Source organism: Pararge aegeria, chromosome 6 (genome assembly GCF_905163445.1).
Source record: "Pararge aegeria chromosome 6, ilParAegt1.1, whole genome shotgun sequence".
Lineage (NCBI taxonomy): Eukaryota > Metazoa > Arthropoda > Insecta > Lepidoptera > Nymphalidae > Pararge > Pararge aegeria.
In genome coordinates, this window is record NC_053185.1 from 11,916,896 (window position 1) to 11,931,261 (window position 14,366).

The following is a 14,366-nucleotide window of genomic DNA, read 5'->3' on the forward strand; positions in this document are numbered from 1 at the left end:
TCAATAAACTATTGAAACTAGTAGTTACGTAGTTTTATAACTTACATAATCATTCTCCATTAAAAAGATTTGTATGTATATAGAAATACATACAAAGCTTTATAATGGCTAATTTTTATTTCAGTAATACTATTTCAGCCCGAAATAACAATATTTAGAATGAAAGCCCGATGAAAAAAACGTTACCCAGCTTGATTATCCGCGTGCGCAGACTAAATGATACGTCTAAAACCCCGATAAAAACACCGATATCATATTATTAGTATAAATAACCAACTAAAGCATTTGATGTAAATTAAAAGGTGATTCACATTCGTCATTATTAAATATTAGGCATAGAATACTAACAAAAAAGTGGCATTTATTATGAACACTGTCTTATTCTGATAAATCTTGCCCTTTACAGTGTAGTTTAGGAGATAAATAAAAATCATAATATGTTCGGAGACGTTACGCCTATCAATAAGCTATCCAAGTGGCCATTACTTAAGTTGATACATAAATAAATATAAATAAATATACTACGACAATACACACAACGCCATCTAGCCCCAAAGAAAGCGTAGCTTGTGTTATGGGTACTAAAGATGACTGATGAATATTTCATGAAATATACTTATAATATACAGATAAACACCCAGACACTGGAAAACACTTATGTTCATCACACAAACATTTTCCAGTTGGGGGAATCGAACCCACGGCCTTGAACTCAGAAAACAGGGTCGCTGCCCACTGTGCCAGTCGGCCGTCGACATGGTTAAGACGGCTTAAACCGCGGGGAACAGCTGCCTTTCAAGGAATTACTAATAATGTGGAGTCTAAAAATTAACCGTAACAACAACAACGCGAACATAGTCTTCCTTCGTTCTAATTAGCGTAACTGGCTTATACTTAGCATGTAAAGAGAAACTATTTAGTCCGCCTGCGACATGTTACCATTTTTAAATGTTTAACGCGCAGATAATGAGGTGTAAATTTATGTCCGTTATGAGTTTAAGTTACATTTATAGGAAGGATATTTCTAATCAGTTGTGTGTTATGACAGCAATCTAGAAGAGTAAGAAGAGATAAGTCTTCTAGACTTTCTCAAAACTTTCTAACAGAAGCACCTGATATATTTTAAGCTTTGAGTTTATAATGGGATGTTTATTTTAGATATGTGTTATTTTATAAGGCACACACCGTCATTTTGTTATAATTTAGTCATTAATCATCAGCAGGTTTAGGCCGTGGTCTACCACTCTGGCCGGTTGCGGATTGGTACATTTCACTAAGTCTTAGTTACATTTACATTACATTATGGAGAACATTATAGAGAGCTCTCAGGCATGCAGGTTTCCTTTACTGTTAAAGCCAGTTATCAATTTTAATTGCATAAAACGCACATAACTCCGAAAAGTTACAGCTGTGTGCCGGGGATTGAACTTGGTAACCGCGAAATTGGAACCATAGTCCTATCCACTAACTATACTATTACCGCTGTCATTGTAACATCATAAATATTTATTACGCTTAATAAAGGCAGTGCCAATTCATTTACTGTAAAGAGGCTGCGTTGTCAACAACAGTGCACTTTAACCTTTTTTTTGTTTTCTACGGTCTTAATTAAGAGCACACTTTAATTTCACAAATAAAACGATATATCAGCTATCTTATCGATATCTTATCAACGCCCACAAAACTTTCCTCTGAAATTGATCTCACTCACCGTCGCTCCAACTGAAAAGCAAATCCTGTTGCCTGTCGTGCAAATCGTTGCGCCGGCGTGGACGCGGCCGAGTTCGCCTCTCACTCATTATTAATTTGACACATACACACACTTCTTCCGTCGGTTAACGTAATAAAGGGCTTAAGGTTCACACATCAACAAAGAAACAACTCTGCAGCCACCGCCGCCGATTCTGTGTACGTGCACTTATAACTGTTTCCCTAATAATCATTCATGTTATAATCTAGATAGCAGATAATGGAAAGAACGTCATGAAACTCGATAATGAATATAGTGAGCGAATCGATTGCTAGCTACAACCCGGAAAATGGTGAACAAGTGTTTTTAGAAATAAAATAAAAATTATGCGTTATATCTGTGTTAGGCCAATCTCAAACTAATATTCTGTTTTAAAGCAAAATTATTACCACTTTTGTAGGGCGAATTATTTTGATTCGCTAATTGACTGATTTATTGTTTGAACTGTCATTCAGTTTATGGCCATAATTTTATACATATCTTATTCTAATCTCCACAAAGACTTAACCAATTTAGATATGGTTTCCAGAAGTGTATTGAATGAAATCTGCTTCGGCTCAGAGCTCGTTTTTAATAGTCGACATATTAATAAGATGTGTCAATATAGGGCTGGTGATTTTATATTGCGCATATAAAATTGCACGCACAGCTAGTATCTTAATAATCAACACATATATCTTCACGGTGAACACAAGAACAATTAAACATGAGTTCGAGTACTCTCGACATTAAGGTGCATATCTAGAATCAGTTAACTAGTGAAATGACCTTATCGAATAGCATATATTTAACAATCGAGATTCGGATTCAAATAGTAATGTATTACTGCCAAAGTTCCATTGAAATAGAAATGATACCGAGGCCACACGCACAGTTCAGCTGTGGGGGCGGCACGGTCGACGCACTCGTCAAGCGCTAATAGAAATAAGGATGTCGTCAATATGCTAGCAAGTTGGCATCGTATCCATATACAGGTCACCGATTTTGGCTACACCGTTACTATCATTTGGCAGCGTTGTGACCTTGTTTCTAATATTGATAGTAGTTATATTCTGCAATAAAGGGATAACAAGGGCCTATTAAAGTAATTAAGAGTTGTTACTCTCGGTAGACAAAACATTTCATTCAGTATTTTATCCAAATAACAATTAGGCAGGGCCAAATCGCGGCGTCCAAACTTCGACCTTAGCAGCGTTCAAGATTACGTCGAATGATGTCCAACCAAGAAGCGCAATAACGAGCATGTCTTGTAATTGGTCGGACGCAGGACGTAATTTTGAACGCCGATAAGGACGCGGTGTGGCCCTCACTTTACATTATTCTTCAATTGAAACATTTTCCAATTAAAGTTATACTACAATTTATTATGAGTAATAATATGCTAGAATGATTTTACTTTGCATGACCTCTAACTTTACTAATATTATAAATGTGAAAGTATGTTTGTTGGTTAACGCAGAAACAAAGCAATGGATTGACTCGATTTTTTGTAGTATAGCAGAAACAGTGTACGGGCCGGATAGAAGGCAATCCTATAAAAATGCACAGTTCCTATGGGATAGATCGAAAGGCCAATTCTTTTTTACCTTTCCATGCTAAAATTATCTTAAAACAAAGCTGCCGGGCAGCATCGGCGGCTTTGGTGTGTACTCTTTAACATAAGTAGGGTAGTGAGCAGGCAAACAGTTTATGCGAATAGTATAGGTATTATATGACAAAGCCATGACTACGGCACTGCAAATTTTTAATAAATAAGAAATACATTTAAAGGGTATTTCAATGCAATGAACTTTTCCAAATAAACTGATTACATATTGCATACAACACTGTACTCATATACAGGTCAGATGACGAGTTATGTAAGCCAGTTACTTTACGTGCAACAGCGAAAAGACAATAACAGGATTATTTTCCTTGAAATATCTACTCGGTAATTTTACCACGTCGTCGAGATTTCTACATAAATGTAAGTATGGTTATTTAAACACATAAATAAGAAGAATTTTTCAAGTTACTCTCAGCAGTTTTCATTAACATTAATTTTACTGTTTGCAACAAGACCGGTATTTTTTTATAATACTATGTTATTAACAAAGCAAGCAATACTACGAAATACATTCAATATATTACTTTAAATTATTTTTATAAAATAGTGATTGTAGGTTTCGTATTCGCAACTTCAAACTGCAAAAAAAGAAACTATATAGGAGCCGGAGCACTGGTGTCCAATCAGTTTACTATCAGTACCTTTCATTGCTTTTTCTTCAGTAATTGTGATCGACATCGAAAGTAGTTTATATATAACTTTCACATAAAACTCATTTGTGCCAATCTATTTATGATTACATAAGAAGATATTATCTAAATTTAATAGTATTTCTCTAATATAAACAACCATTACATAGTACTCAAACTATGCAATGCATAATAACTATGTTTGAGCAGAATAAGAATATTTCTGCATATAAACAAAAATACTGACTAAGCGAAGAACATATAGCCGTCAATCTACAGTCGACAAATTAAGGAACAGAAATAAGGTTAACGCGAGAGAAGCGTGAAAACGATAGGAACGTTGTCGAAGGAAACGCGGCGTTAGACTGGGGGTGCGCGCGCGCCCGCCTGCCCAGAATAGCCATTGGCACTGTTCCAATCGCAGATTTTATGATATTCTCCCATTCATGAGCTTGCGCATAAACCTCCATTGTTTCTACACTCTGTGACACTAAATCAAAATAAAACTCAACACTTCCAATAAAAACATTGCATATTGTATAGCGAACAAGGTAAGAAACAAACAAAAAAAAATACATAAGTTTAGATAAACCATTGTCAATGAAGTATTTCAAGTTGATAATCAAGTGAATCCTATAAATAAATTCTATGATAGAGGATCAGAATCATATAAGCCGGAAATTATAAGGTGGAAAGTAAAAATTAGTTTAAATACTGAGATCTCTAAAATGTCATTCAACCAATAAACAAAATACAAATAATTACGCATTGAGGAAAATAGCGTTTTCTAGTGGGAAATCAAATTTAAGCCGGCAAATTGCGCGTCTGTCAGAAAATAATGACGATTCTTTTGCACACAAATCTTGTAGCTATATTGACAGTTCGAAAAGTAGTACCATCATATTCACTGCTATTTGTCGGCCTGCCGTAAGTTTATAGATTTTCGCACAACGGAATTGCCTTCTATAATATATTTATAAGAGTAAGCTAGGAAAAGTTTAAGATCGGTCGAACGAGAAATATACTCAAAACAACGAATGAACGAAGCTTCTAACAAACTGTTTAACTAACCCGATTTATCCGTACGCTTTTAATCCCGAAGTGGGAAACAATGAGCTCAATTCTAAAAATTATTTACATATGTGTCATATACACGCAAATGTTGATTTGCTGGAAGCGTGACTGTGACATCGTACTCAACCATACAATCAAACACTGCTTGAAAGTACCTGTCCAGAATATGTTCCGGTATATTTATACAACTTCAACCGATTGAAGTCCACAGCTGGACATAGGTATTTTGTAGAGAGTTCCAAAAACAACGGTCCTGGGCCGCTTGTTTCCAGCGGCTCCCAGCGGCTCCCAGCGACTCGTTTGATGTCGTCTGTCCACCTCGTTTCACCTCGTTTATCTCCTCGTTATACAACATACAGGAGTATTTTAGAATTGAGGACGACCTTTGTCTTCTCAGAAATTCAGTTTAGAAAAACTTGCTGCAGTAAATAAGGATTTCCAATTACTACTTGTTTTAATTATAGAAGTTATAATAAAATCCTAACTCATGAATACAAGTGACTCATATTCCGAGTCGGTCAAACCGACATGGCAGTAGCATTATTGTTCAAGGCAATCTTGTATTATAAGACGGCCAAATGTTTAAAACTCAGAACAATAATTTCACAAAATTATGTACTGTTTATTTTGCAGAGTTCAATGAATTGATCGTAAAGTAAAGATAAAATCAAATAACCGGTATGCAAAACACTTGCTATGTACCCTGTGCCTACTTTCACTTGATTTGAACAATCTACTTACCCGCTATAAATAAATGAACAACTTAATCTATACCCCTATATCTCATACATATTGTTACGTTGTTACTTTCGATAGGAAAGTTTAAATTGAAATTTCTCGTAAAGTGGACTACAAAATCCCCATCCGATACGTAACCTATTGATAGAGTGCTAGAAGACAAAAGATTGTTATAGGTATGCAAAGATAACATCGCTAAATAGTCGTCATCATGACAGTAACAAAGAATCGCTAAAATATTTATTTATCCAATGATATATATAAACTTCATGATTATGAAAAACCTAATTTAATTTATATTCGAAGTGAGATTGGTATTAGTTTAAATGCATAAAACTGCAAAATCGCGATCTACTATGTAAGGTGACACGCCAAATTCATAATTATGACGTCACGTCTATATAAAAATAATTTGTGTACTCCAAAAATTTCTGCGTATATCAAGTATTTTGTGATTTTCAACTATTAGCAAAGCTATCAATACCAAAATCAATAATCTTTTGCTATGGAACAAGTGCTTGCAAAAGCTCAAATTTGCGTATGACGTCACGAGTGCGGCCATGACACTCGACGAGCCTGTTTTGCGGAATTTTTATATATTTATACATATATATATTTAAATAGATATTTTTTCGATTGTTTTAGAAAATAAGTCACGATACCTATTTTTACTTACCTAATTTTTTTTTAAATCTGTGTATTATTAAAAGTATTACACATAATCAAACAAAAATTCCTCAATATGTATTAGGTTTGAAGATTTTATGCTGGAACACACACACAAAGATCTTTAGAACTACAGTCCAATTTAAAACCACAGTAATGTTACATCAAATAATAAATCATATAATTTTATGAAAATAAATTGCACGCCTCATAAGCGAAGCGTTGAGGTTGTGCTCTACTCTCGACATTTCAAAAAAAGCAGTTTTCTCGAAACTGAAATTGATTTTTTGTTATTTATATTGCACTTACAGGTTAATTTGAGTACACTAATATCAAGTCAAATAATTTGTCAGGCACATAAAATACATTTCAATAACAATTTTTTTGTTTAACATAGTAAATAATAACATTAAACATAATCTTTTCTGGACGTCCGTGTATGGAAGGGTGTATGTGGCATCAAAATTGGTCGAAAAAATGATCGTATCGGAATAATTTTTTTTTAATTATCTAAAGTAACACACGACATAATTTCTTAGTTAATATGAGCGTTCAATTCACTGTCGTTATATTTCAATGTAATTATTCTAGCTAATATTAATTGTAACTTTCAATGTGCAATCATTATGACATTCCCGTGTCTTGTTTACAAAAAATGAATAATAATTAATATGAAAAAAAAAATTGTAATGAGCATTGAAAGTTTCAGTTAAAAAAAATTCAATTTTATTGCGAAAAAAATGAGATTATGAGGCGTGCACTTTTGGATTTTCCAAATTTTTTGCTATACTCTATAAAAGGTCAATTATCTACATAACTATAGCTCTATGTTACTCTTGATTGCAATAATTAATAATAACTTATTGCAATCAAGAGTAACATAGAGCTATAGTTATGTAGATAATTAGACCTTTTCAATGACATTCCATAAAAGCGCAGTGAGTTCATCATACTAGATAACATAAGGTAATTTTATGACTACTAAACAGTCTATGTTCTCGTTTCAACAATACTATGTGATTACTCCTTCGTGTAGTATGGCATTGCCAATGCATAGTCCCACTTACGCGGCCGGAGGCTACTATCTATCAAGTAGAGAATAGTGTTGCCCAAATTCAGTCTTGGTCTTGCAGTCTTGGTCTTGTTCTTGCGTTTTTGCAAGACCAAGACCAAGAACAAGACCGCGTATTTTTAGCAAGACCAAGACCAAGACTGACCGTGCAAGACTTGAGCAAGAACAAGACATAGCCTGCAAGACTCTTGCGTCTTGCAGCTAGGACTTAGCGCTATTTCACGGAGTAGTTAGGTGTAACAGTTCGGTGTATAGGTAGGTAGGTACGCTTAGGAATTCTATGAGACGCAAAAAACTATATCAAAGAATATGAAAAACTGGACCTATGCGCATTACGACTAATACCATAAACATAGCGAATAAAAAAATATCTATTAAAATCAAACTGAGTGCATGCATAGTTATGTTTTAACCATCGGCACTTTGATAATGCGGCATCAAAGGTTTTGTACTTACTTCTCAAAGAAATTTGCCGCTTTTCGGAAGTACATGGTTATGATACACGCGCCGGCGGCTTCTTTTGAAATCTAAAACAATCGTTGCCGCCGCGCCGAAATCATAACATTTGACACTATTCATGCAAAATAATTTCGAATTTTAAGAGTACCTACCTACCTACATTCAAAGAATAAATAAGTTTCAGAGTGCTTAGAATGAAAATGAATACATTATACTGATCACGCAAGTAGTATTATGATTAGGATAAAATGGTGAGGATAGGTAGTAGATGTCATAATAATTCATTCTAGTAAGTAATTATAATATTGATTACTTATATGGTTTTAAACTAATTACTTAGGTACTATTATTGTACATTTAGTCATTATATTTCTTAAGTTTTTACAAGTTGTTTTAGCAAATGTAAGCTTATAAATCATAAATGTTTATTAAGAAACAGTTACTTCCATGGAAAACGACATATAGGTCAGTTGATTTTTCGAATTTCTTATCAAATCTTCAGTTATTTATTAATCTGCTTGATCTTTACTATGGCTATGTTAATTCAAGCTCACAATGTTCCAATTCTAATACGTTTTTCTAAGATTTAAAGTAAACTTTAATAAATAGTAATAGACTAATAGGTAATTGCAAGACTTGCAAGACTCTTGCTGCAAGACCAAGACCAAGACCAAGACTGGGAGCGCAAGACCAAGACCAAGACCAAGACCAGGTGTATTGGCGCAAGACCAAGACCAAGACTGGCTAAGTCTCGTCTTGTTCTTGCATTTGGGCAACACTAGTAGAGAATATGGTAAAATCCTCGGTTTATAGTATAGTAAAGGGTGATCCAAGATCATTTGCCAGTCTGTCTTTGATTTTGCTTCTTTTCAGGGCTACCAAACCGGAAGAAAATTAAACCCGGTATTCGAATCATTTCGGTTAAGGTTTCGGTTTCGTTTTTTTAATCGGTTAAACTGAGAAACCGGTTAATTTTATTAGATTTATTGAATAAAAGTTACGAAATCGCTGTAATCGCGTTACGAATTTGCTCTAATTGAGCAAATTCGTAACGCGATTACAGCGATAATTTATAGTAGGTATTGGTTCGTTCAATGATTTAACCGGTAAAACGCAGAACATTAAAATAAACCGGTTATTAACCAAAATTTTCCTGTAAACTGAAACCGGTTCCGAGCCCTGCTTCTTTTACATCATCATCAGTATGTAGTGACTACAGTCACTCCTATGTGGGTTGTCAGGTTGGTGATTGATTAATACTGATATTATTACCACAATTTTCATATGCATATCAAATTTATTTGCCGAGTACCACTATATTACTTTAACACCATATAAATATTATGTCTTGTATAATGTTTACTATTCTCTAATCTTTCATTAGTTTTTGTTATAGTTATTCATAAATAATGTAGTTCCATCTAGTTATTGTATGTGGCCCTGCCATACTAACAAGATGTAGAAATAAATCAAAAAAGAAATATAGGTGTGCATAGACATACATTTATAGTTGAGTATACACAAATACAATAATGGTAAATAAATATAAATATAAATATACGACAATACACACATCGCCATCTAGCCCCAAAGTAAGCGTAGCTTATGTTAAGGGTGCTAAGATGCCTGATGAATATTTTTATGAATTATATACATAAATACTTAGAAAATACATATAAACACCCAGACACTAAAAAACATTCATGCTCATCACACAAACATTTTCCAGTTGTGGGAATCGAACCCACGGGCCACGGCCTTTAGCTCAGAAAGCAGGGTCGCTGCAAACTGCGCCAATCGGCCGTCAAATGGTGATAATGGTATTTGGAAATTACTAATCGCCTTAGTAACACCCTAAATTGCATACCACACTTATTTAAGTTACACTAGACTGCATAATAATTGATACTTAAAAGGCATTTTCAAGATAACTCTAACCCTATAGACCCAAACATCCTTTGAGCTATATGTTTTGAAAAGTTACGGGGAGTAGCAAAATAAAAATAGCAATCCCTACAAAAAACCCATGTTTCCAGCATTAGAGATCATGACAATACTAACCTGTTATTGTAGCGACGTGGCGTGTTTCGCGCGGAGCTAGCGAGGGCGCGCGAGCCGCATCCTGGAGGGCCGCCAGCTTGACGAGGTGCCCTAAAACAACATGAGATTCATCACTACCGCGTGCACTAATACATAAGGGGAGCAACTATCTTTGGAAATAAACATTAATCCCTAAGGAGACTACACTCCTTCCTGCTAAGAATGTGCAACTGTTCATGGTTGCAATCAGTATAGTAAGTAGCTAGGTTATAGTAACTGTTAAAAATTAGTAACATTCAATGTGTCAATATGACTGCATTGCCTAACTCAATAAGAAGAAAGAAACATGAGTTGTTGGCAAGAACATTTTTTAATTAACTAATAATCTCACCTGGTGATGATGTAGTCTAAGAAGGTACCATGGTAGTCATACCCCTAATTGAATTGAGTTGACGCAACCTCGCACAGGAAAACTAAATTGTTTAGCGGCACGTCTTTGTCGGTAGGGTGGTAACTAGACACGGCCAAAGCCTTGACCAGACCAGAGAAAATTCAGAAATATTAAATTCCCAAATAGCACCTGCCCGAAATCGAACCTGGGACCTCCTACTTTAATTCACAGTTGTGCCAGGGAGGTTATCATGATTGTTTAGCATTCGATAATTCTATTTGCACATTCTATAGGAACTCTACACCAGTATTCATAGTACATGCAACACCCAAATAATGAGCCACTTGAATTATTAAGAGATGATGTAACCATTTCATGACATTCAATATTTGTGGAAACACCCTTGCTTAACCTGTGTGATCAGATTGTATAATATTAATTATAATATGTAATATTGTATGTATGTTTATGCCTGAGTAGTGATGTAAGAAGTATTGTAAATGACCCATATTTATACTGAAGTGTTGTAATGCAGATGACACATTTATTTTGTATACATTCAACTTGCGTGAAACACTTTTACCTAGTGAGGAATGTGTTCTATTAAGTTGGAGATAGGTTCAATCCCGATGGAAATTTTGGAATTTATAATTTGTTTTTTTCTCATTTGATCTATTAAGATCTTCGCCCTTGTATGATGATCTGGTAGGCTAGTGATTTAACATTCTGGTATGATGCTACATAGAAACTGATTAAGGGTTAGGGTTAGAAATAACTGCTAAACACCTAACAAGTTTGCTCAATACCATCATATACTTCTACAGGCCTAGGCCCCAAGCCGTGAGCTATATTGTTCTGGTTTAAAAAAATAAAATTAAAATAATCAGGCAATACATTAAAGATTATTGGATTCATTTAATGTATATTAAAGATTTAACTAGAATTTGAAAAGACGATTGCTATTTTTTTCAATGTGTTAAAATAATTATATTTTTCAAGATAATACTTACAATCTTATAAATAGGATCTTGGTTCACAGAAATGAAGACTTATTTCCTGGGAAAGAAATATTACACAATTGAAAAATCAGGCAAAGAATAAAGGTTTGTTTAACGTTTATCATTATGGATTTTACACAATAATGCATGAAACAATATTCAGTTATTATAAATTGGATATGGGCAAACAATAAAAAAAAAAACAATCTTTTAATATTTTACGGCCTAAAGTGAAGAATAGCCGAAAGGACAACTTATATGCATCTACCTGAATTAGGTTGCTCTTTATTATAAATCAATTATATTTTCAACCAAAATAGTGAACTTGAAGACTTACTATCATTTTTACATCACCGCTTCAGCTGGAAACCCTGACCTTCTTAAAAAAATCCATTGTATCACAACCACGATATAATTAAATGTAACATGAGATATTTTGGTTTGGTTTAACACGCGCAAAAAGTATACAAAGGGCAGCAAAAAATCATAGCTCCATTCAACAAATTCTAATAGCACAATCCACAATCGTAACTCGTAAGTCGTAAGCCAAAAATTTAATGGTCGTTGAATGCAATGTTTTCTGACTTTTACCACAGACTCAAGACAAAAAAAATTGTTTGCCTGCCGTAGTGTTTGTATCGTCTTTGTAAATATCGACTCTTTCTCATAAAGCTGTCCGTAAATGAAGAGTGCATTCTCTGAATCCAACCTTTCTTCCTCGTAAGTACTGTGTATACTGTGTCAACACTGATTATGAAATCTAGCAGTATTTACTTTATCTTCACAGGGTTGTTTAGTACTTTTTATTTATTTATATTATTAAGATAATTGACGGGTAGTTAAACAAAAAAATAGATGATACCTGTTTGTTGCTGTTGTGTTGATTAAAAATATTATGTTAGTAATTTGTAAGCACACTGCGCAGTACCTACTTACTCTCAAACCCATATCCATTATTATCACTATAGACGTTTTCTGAAACATTTTTTTTAATCAAACCATACAGCTCAATGGAAATTACTATTAAAAATGCATTTCTCATAGCAGTTAAAATTTCTATAGGTACGTAAACTTATGAAATAATTAAATAGACAAACACAATAAATATTGTTACTTCATGCAAATTATACTACTTAGAGTTTTTTTACTTGCAGACCCGTGTTTCCCTATTTACATTGCGGCTTCAAAGTCAGTCCAAAATGCAATCAATGATATCATACGCAACTTACTAGGAAGACCAGAACTAACTACTTTTACAACTTTATTTGTAATGGTTAACTTAGGAATAATTATATCAATACCTATAGTTATATATTTTGGAATTCTAAGTTTTTTAGTGACTGTTATAATGTTTGAAGGTATGTTAAATGATATTATTGCTTTAAAATTGATTTGAATGCCATTTTATTTTAAAACTATTTATAATTTTTTTTGCAGGTCTGCTAGTTCTAATTTTTATCCTTGTCATATTTAATGGTATGGTTATTATTATATTAGTATTAGCATTTATTTCAAAATGGTAAAATGAAAACAAATAAAAAATTTAAAACATAAATAAAATAGTTATTTATAAAATCGATTTTATGATTATCTAATTTACTTTGTTTTGTAGTCTTGTATTCATACAAAATTATTAAAATGAGTAAACCACTGAAAAAAATAAAAAGTTTTGTTTATTCAGTGGACTAAACTAAATTATTTTTATTTATGTAAAAAAAATGTTTCAATAAAACATATTTTGAATTTGGTTTCATTGTTTTCTGCCTTTTATAATATGATAATCTATATGAGTATATACTATGGCCTGCGGTTTTACCCACATCAACTACGGGTCGCAGTATAATGCTACTTAACACGTAAACAATTGAATTCATCGATTGTTACTTTTTTGATTGCAATAGAATTATGTATATAAATGGCATGACACATTTTTAAGATTGTATAAGTATATTATCTTCTCCTCCTTTGGTCTGATCTCTAGCTTTGGGTACCTTTGAGTCCATTTTTAGCCATTTAGTCCATTTTAGGGTTATAAAGTGGTTTGTAAAAGCTTTGCAAGAAGATCGCAGTTTATGGTGAAATATGAGCCCTACTCTCGGGGCAGCTAGTGGTGCCAATTATTTTGTAAACAAATCTCTGAGCAAAATTGGTTTAAATAGCCTTGGTTTAAATCCGTATTTACCTCATTTTACTTAAAACCTATTCAATAATTGGCAAACCAGACACTTATTAAAAAAAATCTCAAATGTTTTTCTTTTATCTCAATAAAACTCTACAAAAGGATTTAAAGATAATAGTAGGTACTTAGTATTAAAAACTAAACGATCCTCACAAAATTCCTTCGCCCTTTCGTCTAGATAAAGTTAAACCTCATATTTCTTATTTCGTGGAAACATCAATAACGACTAAGACACCGGGAGGTATCTTTGCATTTTTAGACTCCATACAGGACTGTGAAAAGAAAAAAACAGATAAGTTATCTTTTTTTGTTGTTTTTTGACTGTTGGTTGTCCATTATAACTAAATAACCACCTGAGAGGTTGCTACGGCGCGGCGTCACCGGGGGAGTGGGGCGAGCGCGAGAGCTCGCCATTAGAAGAGCCCCAGGGCTCGACAACCTCGGGGTTACTCAATTTGGTAAAATATCTGGCATATAAGAATTTATAGTTATCAAAAGTTTATTTTTTATTTACCCACTTTATATAATTATTGTAACAATTACATAAAAATCTACAATAAGGACGAATACAAGCATTTAACACTCAAAGGACGGGGCGGTTTAGGAGGAACATAGAAAGGATATACGAGTTTGGGACAGTTAGAAAGAATGTGAGATACAGTGCCTCCATCCAAGCCACGGATAGAGGTGACACCGGAGTTTGGCCAGATGAACAGAAGTGCAAGCATGACCAAGACGTAGATGGGAGATTATGAGATTATGGG

At 33.8% G+C, this 14,366-nt stretch overlaps 1 protein-coding gene and 1 long non-coding RNA gene across 3 annotated transcripts in view; one reads left to right on the forward strand and one right to left on the reverse strand.

Moving 5' to 3' along the window:
* LOC120624754 (trafficking kinesin-binding protein milt) overlaps positions 1 to 10,139 on the reverse strand; it is a 54,125-nt gene extending 43,986 nt beyond the window's left edge. The window contains exon 1 of one of the 2 annotated variants that reach the window (XM_039891462.1): positions 10,056 to 10,139. The gene's annotated coding sequence lies outside the window, so the exon portion shown is untranslated. Of the gene's footprint in view, positions 1 to 1,711; positions 1,779 to 10,055 lie in introns of those variants that run through there. The other variant, XM_039891460.1, reaches the window with a different exon arrangement.
* A 2,165-nt stretch (positions 10,140 to 12,304) lies between these two features.
* On the forward strand, positions 12,305 to 12,952 carry LOC120624758. Its single transcript, XR_005658777.1, has 3 exons — positions 12,305 to 12,485; positions 12,578 to 12,781; positions 12,861 to 12,952. It is a non-coding gene; the product is annotated as an uncharacterized LOC120624758 (long non-coding RNA).
* The last annotated feature ends 1,414 nt before the right edge of the window (positions 12,953 to 14,366 follow it).